Raw genomic sequence first — 8,554 nt, 5'->3', positions numbered from 1 at the left:
GAGGTGTTGGATACCTTAGGGTTTCTAATCTAGGAGGTGTTGGATACCTCAGACTTCCTTATCTAGAAGGTGTTGGATACCTTAGGGTTTCTTATATAGAAGGTGTTGGATATTTTAGGGTTTCTTATCTAGGAGGTGTTGGATTCCTTAGACTTTCTTATCTAGGAGGTGTTGGATACCTTAGGCTTTCTTATCTAGGAGGTGTTGGATACCTTAGGGTTTCTTATCTAGGAAGTGTTGAATATCTTAGGGTTTCTTATCTAGGAAGTGTTGGATACCTTAGGCTTTCTTATCTAGAAGGTGTTGGATACCTTAGGGTTTCTTATCTAGAAGGTGTTGGATATTTTAGGGTTTCTTATCTAGGAGGTGTTGGATTCCTTAGACTTTCTTATCTAGGAGGTGTTGGATACCTTAGGCTTTCTTATCTAGGAGGTGTTGGATACCTTAGGGTTTCTTATCTAGGAGGTGTTGAATATTTTAGGGTTTCTTATCTAGGAGGTGTTGGATACCTTAGGCTTTCTTATCTAGGAGGTGTTGGATACCTTAGGGTTTCTTATCTAGGAGGTGTTGGATACCTCAGACTTCCTTGTCTAGAAGGTGTTGGATACCTTAGGGTTTCTTATCTAGAAGGTGTTGGATATTTTAGGGTTTCTTATCTAGGAGGTGTTGGATTCCTTAGACTTTCTTATCTAGGAGGTGTTGGATACCTTAGGCTTTCTTATCTAGGAGGTGTTGGATACCTTAGGGTTTCTTATCTAGGAGGTGTTGAATATTTTAGGGTTTCTTATCTAGGAGGCGTTGGATACCTTAGGCTTTCTTATCTAGGAGGTGTTGGATACCTTAGGGTTTCTTATCTAGGAGGTGTTGGATACCTCAGACTTTCTTATCTAGAAGGTGTTGAATACCTTAGGGTTTCTTATCTAGGAGGTGTTGGATACCTTAGACTTTTTTATCTGGAAGGTGTTGGACACCTTAGGGTTTCTTATCAAGGAGGTGTTGGATACCTTAGGCTTTCTTATCTAGGAGGTGTTGGACTACGGTGACCGGGCTTCTCACCGCTGCCCGTTGAGAAACCCGGTCATCAAGCCACCGTACACCAAGTGCCGCCAACTGGTCTCCTTGGAGCTCATCTTGCTTCGCTCACATAGAGCTACGTTGCGAGTTTTTCGGCACCCGGGAGAGCCCGGGCCCCTAGAATCAAATTTTGGCAAAAAAAGCGTCTTCATTTATAACACTTCGTCATCTTCCAGAGCTACTAGCCACCTAAGGGATCGTCACACCACGTCGGAACCGAGGAGTCATTTAATGCCGAATAAAATCGGTGCGCATGCCAGTTGGTGGAAGTTTACCATGAGGTAATCAACCCGAGACTGGAGCAGGAAGAACAAAAAAATGAAAGTGTCTGTTTCTGGACATACATACCCGTAACGGGGGCAAAAAAGGACAAAACACAACGCGTCTAACCAACTCGACTGCCTATAACGTTGTTTTTATTGAGTGTTGGTTTTCACTACAGTGAAGTTTTATGGTACGTTTTTGGTAAATAGCCTAAAACCCAAGACGTGACACATTTTTCAGGATGAAGAGTTCGGTCATTTAATTTGTAGATGTAAAACAAGCTCTATAATTTTTGCCGACACAGATAACACTGCATGATGTTACGATTCGGCATCTGGCTAGATCGTTAGTTCAAGGCGCAGATCTTAAGATATTATATTTCCGATGTTCCACTTGCTCATTCCACTTGCTGCATCAAGACAGCTGCCAACCCCCCCCCCCCCCTCTTTGTTTCCCCTAAAAGAAATAAGATTTAAAAATAAAATAAATAAAAAATCGGGCTCGTCCGGGATTTGAACCCGGGACCTCTCGCACCCTAAGCGAGAATCATACCCCTAGACCAACGAGCCACACAGAGAAGAGCAGCAACCAGATCGTCATCGAGATAAAAAGATACGCCATCTCTTGCATTACTTTTTTTCTTTTTTCCTTGTTAGTAAATGGTAGATAGCTTTGATAACGTGACGTATCTAGCGCAGTATCAGCTTTTGGTTCCCTCATTTATGAGATAGATTAAAGAATATCCGTATCATGTAGAAGTCGTTCAGCAAAATATACGCAGTTACATGAAGTTCTGCTCTATAAAGCCGTAATTTACGGGCAGGCACCTGATGGCATACTCAGGACTTCAGGCCAGTGTTGTAGGCGTAATTAAAAACGAGCGACGAAATACGTTATTCGTAATTGCATATTTAAAAGAAACACCTTACCGACCTACGTTACCTCAAAATAAAGGGAACGCGTTACCGCTACCGACAAAAAGTAGTGCGCGTTACGTTCGAGTCCCTATTAATTTTTAAATTAAACGTTTTACTGTTTTGACGTTTCGGGTATGCATAAGCGCCATATCTTAAAAAAAATAAAAAAAAGCATTTTAAAGTTATGTGGGAGAAGTCCGGAAGTCGCTACAAGTAACGCCGTTACTAGTAGAGAGTTACCGTCAATACTACGTCATACATATATCCGAGAGATAAGTTGAAGGCGATCATATGAGCCGCATGATGACAATGTCGTCCTTTTATTTATAAAACTCGTCGGAAGCTTGTTGTTTTGCTGCCTTTGATAAAGAAAAGTAGTTTCCCGACGATACGAATATGAGGAGAAGCCCATGCTTTCTATCATTCGAAACTGTATCCTCCTCTTAGCTGGCACTCACAAAAAACCTAGCAATGAAGAAAAAGAATAGAGGAAGATCCATTGGTGAATTCTTAGGGAATGCGTTAGCATGACTCTTAGAAACACCACACACGTCCACCTTTGGGAAACTCAAACGCTGACCCCTGCACTTTCCTCTTCTGGCTTCCTCTTTGCTTCCCCTATTTTTTGCTTTCTATTTTTGGCCTCGTTACGGGGTCACTGTTAGCCAACGTTACTAGAACACTCAGTTGGGAAACTCGCCGTCAAAACCTGGGCCGCTGGCGTCCACCGAGACCGAGCTAAATACGACAACAGCGCCACTCTTTATCATTTGTCTCTACTCTGGTCACCTTGAGCTTTTAGAAAGCCTGTTTTTGCGTAAAAACAAACAGAAAATACTCTCTTTGTATGAAATTTATTGGAGTTAAATACAAAATGAAGGGCGCGTGATGTTTTGAAAATCTTTAGTTTGCAAGGTTTTGCGGAACGATTAATATTGTTTTTATACAACCATGCCTCAGCGGTGCTTTCAGGTAGCGCGTCCCGACCTAGGTGCATTTTAACTACGGTAGTAACACGCGGCGCGTCCGCTGGGGAGACGGGGGGTGGCACCCCCGTAACCTCTTCCACTGTATCTGTTTCGGCTCCAAAATGGCCGATTAAGCCAAAATGGAACTAACGTGCAGTTCCTCGAGTGGCCGCTGCGGGAGAAATGGCGGCGTTGTGTTCGCCATTAGCTCGGTTCTGGAGGACAGATTGGGGCCACTTTTTCAGAGCAGTCTCCATGGCAGTTTCCCAACTGAGCGGTTCTAGTAACGTTGCTGTTAGCGTTTCTAAAAGGAAGACGTGTGTGGCCGTTCCTGAAGGTAATGCTAACGGATTCTCTAAGAACCCACCAATAGATATTCCCGTACTTTCTAGAGCGCAGCTCTGAGGCGTTTGTTTCCGGGTTTCGCGGCATCGGCGTCGCCGTCGGCGTAACTGGCTCGCTAAATTTAGCGGGAAAGTTGACGTCATGTGACCTCAACACTAATTCGATTCCCCGCTAAATTTAGCGGGGAAATTTTGTTTCTGATCTAGATTTAGCGGGTAAATTGACGTCACGTGACCAGAACACCAATTCAATTCCTCGCTACGTGACCTCAACATCAATTCAATTTCCCGCTAAATTTAGTGGAGAAATTCACTTTTCCTTTTTAATTGCGAAAAAATTTACAACACGTGACCTCAACACAAATTCAATTCCCCGCTAAATTTAGCGGGGAATAGCCGCTAAATCTAGCGGAGAAACTGAATCTGGCCGCTAAATCTAGCGCAGAAACTGAATTTGTTCATGGGTGACGTGACACCAAGTCATGCGACGTAATTTTCCCCCTAAATTTAGTGGGAAAATTAAAGGAGGAGAGGGAGGAGGAAGACAAAGAGGAGTAGGAGGGACATATCCTCCCCTCCGTAACCTCCCCTCCTCCTCCTCAAGTGCTGCGCTCTAATTTCGCGTTACAGATATTTGTAAACGTCTTTCATTTTTTCTATCTCGCTTTACCGAAAATGGAGACGAAAAAACTGATTTTTATATTCTTTATCATCTCGCTAGCAGAGACAGGCGCATGGAACAGCGGTTCGTGAAACGCAGCGAAAAAGTCAAGGAACTGCATGGAGGACGTTGTGGTGCCGGGTTTTTCGTTCCGAAGTTTAGATTGCGCTCATAGTCAACGCAATAATAATGCAACATCTCGAAGATAACAAGATATATGTTTTCTTAGCGGCAAAAGTCTGGGGAGGCACCTTGTAAGTAAAACAGAAAAAGGCTAGGCAGGTCAAATGACGTACAAAAAGCAGATGTCAAGCATTTATTCATAGCCCCCGACGAACTGAGGCTGTATTGCACACCAGGGCCGTAACGAGGGGGGGTGGGGGTGGTTAGGGGGTTCTGACCCCCCCCCCCCCCCCCGAAATTTTTTTCTGGGTACGGCCCTGGTCGGTGCACAGGCAGCCAGCCGATTTTAATCTTCACCTCTGCGCACGCGCAGTGGCGCCGGTCGGCCACCGGGTACCAAACCGGGACCGGTTCTCCGGTTTGCTGTAACTCTCCATTATATGCCACCGATGCACATGATTTATAGGCGAAAACAAGACAATAGACACTTTCAAAATGTCCGCCGTTGTACCCCGAAACCCCCCCCCCCCCCCCCCCCGAAATTTGTTTCTGGGTACGGCCCTGTTGCACACACACAAACTCGTCGACAAACCCAAGATGTGCCACGACGAATGTTGGTGGTTTAAACATTTGAAAGTTAAAGGCGCCGTGCAATCAATTCAGGGTGGAAGGCTCTCAAGACCGGGAGAAAGGGTAGGGTGTCTGTGTCCCCCTCAAACAAGAAATTCGTAGCTTCTAAACGAGATTCTGATAAATGGAGAAAGTAGGAAGATGTTTTGTCAAATAGAGAAATGACTTTGTCAACTGAAAGCAGCAAGAAAACACAACTTCTTGGACAAAATTCCGCGATATCTCACTCACACGCTCGAGGCATTTGTAGTCGCAACGGCGTAGCTGTCGACGCAAGTATACACACTACTATTGCCTATTGCTGGCAGAGACCGCTTCGCTGCTTCGTGATTGAAAATTGTTTACGTGATGGCTATGTGACGGATGGCACTGCGTCGATGTTGCCGGAGAGACCAAAATGGCTATATGAATTAATTTGTGCGCTTAAACATACTTTCCGTATCGCAACCAAAACAATGGACAATACAACGTACTATTTTATTCATTCCGTAAAATATTCCAGCGTTTTCATGTCCTTCTAAAATCGCAAAACATGTCCACAAACGACCCATGGGCCCACAAACAACCAGCGAAAATCCGTCACGACATGACGTCCATGAACCACGTGAATTCGCAGTCGGACAATCGTCGAGTTGCTCGTACCCTGTTCAGGTCAACCTATGCGCTGCTTTTAACTCATGGCGCCATCTCCCAAAAGACGCCGCGAGCAGACGACAGTGCTCCATTTGATCGCTGCGGCTATAAAGAGATGGCGCCACGCGTTACAGGCATCGCTGATTTGGTCGTCTGCGAACCCGTTCACCAATGATCATGGCAAGTTTGTTGGTCTCATAAATAACAGAAAGGGAGCTATGGCTTAAAACTTCACCAGATAAAGTGCTCTACCGCAGGGCATATTCGGTGAAAGTTTATGGTTTATATTTCCAGGCGCTGATTTTTCCGGCTCGTATTGCGGCGTAAGATCTACTGTAGCCACCATATTTGTAACGCAAAAGAGAAGTCGAGCCAACACCAATTGTAGACACGCAGGCGCAGCTTTGCGCCCAAGGTGGATCTAACTTGCTATAGTATCAAGTTTCTTAAGTAGGAGAGCAAACCCTTCAGCTTACCATTGTCTTAAGGCAATAGTCGCTGCTACACCTGCTAGATAAAAAAACCTACGTATTTTCCTGCGTCACTAAAAGAGGCCACCAATGGCCACAGATTGGAGACGAGTTCTGCGTGAGCGTTCGGTTGGAATGAGTGAGAACACGACTCTTAGCGGAACGCCTTGGTCCTTTCCAATCTCTGGACTACGGTGGCCTCTTTTAGTGGCGCAGGAAAGCACTTGCCGCCGAATTCAGAAACCTTACTCAAACTACACTCAAACTGAAGGGCCCCTCCACTTCCTTGAGGAAGGCGCGAGGGCCGGCGCTGGCCAATCGCGACGGCGGATCCGTCCTCGCGATTGGCCAGCGCCGGCCCTCGCGCCTTCTTCGAGGAAGTGGGGGGGCCCTTCAGTTTGAGTGTAGTTTGAGTAAGGTTTCTGAATTCGGCGGTAAGTGCTTTCTTATCTAGGAGGTGTTGGACTACGATGACCGGGTTTCTCACCGCTGCCCGGTGAGAAACCCGGTCACCAAGCGCCGTCGAACTGCTCTCCTTGTAGCTCATCTTGCTTCGCTCACAAAGAGGTACGTAGTGAGTATTTCGGTACCCGGGACAAACCCGGGTCCCTAGAATTAAATTTAACTTTAGACAAGCAAAAAAAAAAAAGAAAGCGGCTTTACTCACTAACATTTTGTCGTCTTCCAGACCTACTAGCCAGCTAAGGGATGGTGCCACCACGTCGGAACCAAGGAGTAAAATAATGCCAAATAAAGTCGGTGCGCATGCGACTTGGTTGAAGTTTACCATGAGGTATTCAACCTGGGACTGGGGCAGGAGGAACAAAAAGTAACAGTGTCTGTTTCTGGACATTCTGAAACCCTAGAAGCGGGCAAAACAGGACAAAACACGTGTTTCCAACTCGACTGCCCAATAACGTTGTTTTTATTGAGTGCTTCTTTTTTTTTTTACCACGGCGATTATTTTTCTATGGTAAGTTCATCATCATCTTAAAATAACCCTACCTGTCGGGCTTCACTTTATTTTCTATGGTAAGTTTCTAAATAAATAGCCTACAATTTATGACGTGACACGTTTTTCACGATGCAGAGTTTGGTCATTTGGTTTGTAGATCTAAAATAAGTTTTGTAATATTGGCAGACAATGATCAAATTTAATGGTGGTACGATTCGACATGCGGCCTGATCGTTAATTCAAGGCGCAGGTCTAAGATAATCTATTTCCGATGTTCAACCTGCTTATTCCGCTTGCTGTATCAAGACAGCTGCCAACCCCCCCCCCCCTCCAAAAAAAAAAAAAGAAATGATTAGAAAGTGAAAAAAGTAAAATATTGGGCTCGTCCGGGATTTGAACCCGGGACCTCTCGCACCCGAAGCGAGAATCATACCCCTAGACCAACGAGCCAGACAATGAGTACGCGCAACCAGATCGTCATCGAGGAAAAAGGTAATGTCATCTTTTACAATGTTTTCGTTTTTACGTGGGTAGCATCTGGTGAGCATTTTAAAATCGATAACGTGACGCATCTAGCACAGTCTCAACTTTTGGCTGCAATTTACGGGCGGTTAACCTGTTAGCTGACTCAGGACTTCAGACCAGTGTTGTCGGCGTAACCGAAAACGAGCTACGAAATACGTTATTCGTTGATTGCATATGTAAAAGGAACGCCTCACCCACATACGTTACCTCAAAATAAAAGGAACGCGTGTTACTTTTGAGTAACTTTTTATTGATAAATTAATCGTTTTACTGTTTTGGCGCTTCAAATATGCATAAACGCCAAATTAAGAAAAGAAGTGAAGGCATGTGGGACAAGTGCAAGAATTCACAAGCCCTGACGCCCAAAACCACAAAACAAATTAGCGTAATTTTTTGAAGTTTTGGAAAGAAGTGGTTCGTTAAAACTTCGTTTGAAAAAGTAAAGCCTAATTTACTGCGTTACGAAAATAAGTGGTTACCGGTAACGCCGTTACTAGTAAGGTGTTGCGTACACTGTGTAAGACGTATATTCGAGAGGTAAGTTGAAGGCGATCACGTGACCCCCATGATGACAGCGTCGTCCCTTCACTTACAACTTTGTCGTGATTTGTCCTAATATACCTTTGACGGGATAAGCAGCATGATTTTTTTTCAGTGGTCTGAGATTTTATAGAAAATTGGGGTGACATTTTTTTTAAACTCCACTAACCCTGTGCGCTGTCCCAACTTTATTTTTAAATACCGTTCTTTTTTTGGCATTGGTACATCAAAATTCGGAGTTTATCGGATAAATCTGAATGGACAACATTTTTCCGGCGGGTGTTTTTCGGAGTTTGCCGGATTTATCCGAAAATACGGAACCCTGAATATAAGCGATCAACCTTCCGGAGGTAAGTTCGCGTCGCTGGAAAGATGTTCGCAGTTACGGGATTGTCCTGGGAGTCTGCAACATTGCCTAGAAGATGCGCTGAAAGAGGAGAGAAATTTTAA

At 44.7% G+C, this 8,554-nt stretch overlaps 2 non-coding genes across 2 annotated transcripts; both read right to left on the bottom strand.

Moving 5' to 3' along the window:
• Nucleotides 1-1,835: 1,835 nt before the first annotated feature.
• Trnap-agg lies at nucleotides 1,836-1,907 on the bottom strand. The gene has a single exon. It is a non-coding gene; the product is annotated as a tRNA-Pro (tRNA).
• A 5,510-nt stretch (nucleotides 1,908-7,417) lies between these two features.
• On the bottom strand, nucleotides 7,418-7,489 carry Trnap-cgg. Its single transcript has one exon. It is a non-coding gene; the product is annotated as a tRNA-Pro (tRNA).
• Between the last annotated feature and the right edge of the window lie 1,065 nt (nucleotides 7,490-8,554).

Source organism: Ixodes scapularis, unplaced genomic scaffold (assembly GCF_016920785.2).
Source record: "Ixodes scapularis isolate PalLabHiFi unplaced genomic scaffold, ASM1692078v2 PGA_scaffold8__174_contigs__length_109621045, whole genome shotgun sequence".
In the NCBI taxonomy this organism is placed as follows: Eukaryota; Metazoa; Arthropoda; class Arachnida; order Ixodida; family Ixodidae; genus Ixodes; species Ixodes scapularis.
Note: the sequence above shows the minus strand (reverse complement) of the source record. Positions and strands in the feature narration are given on the sequence as shown.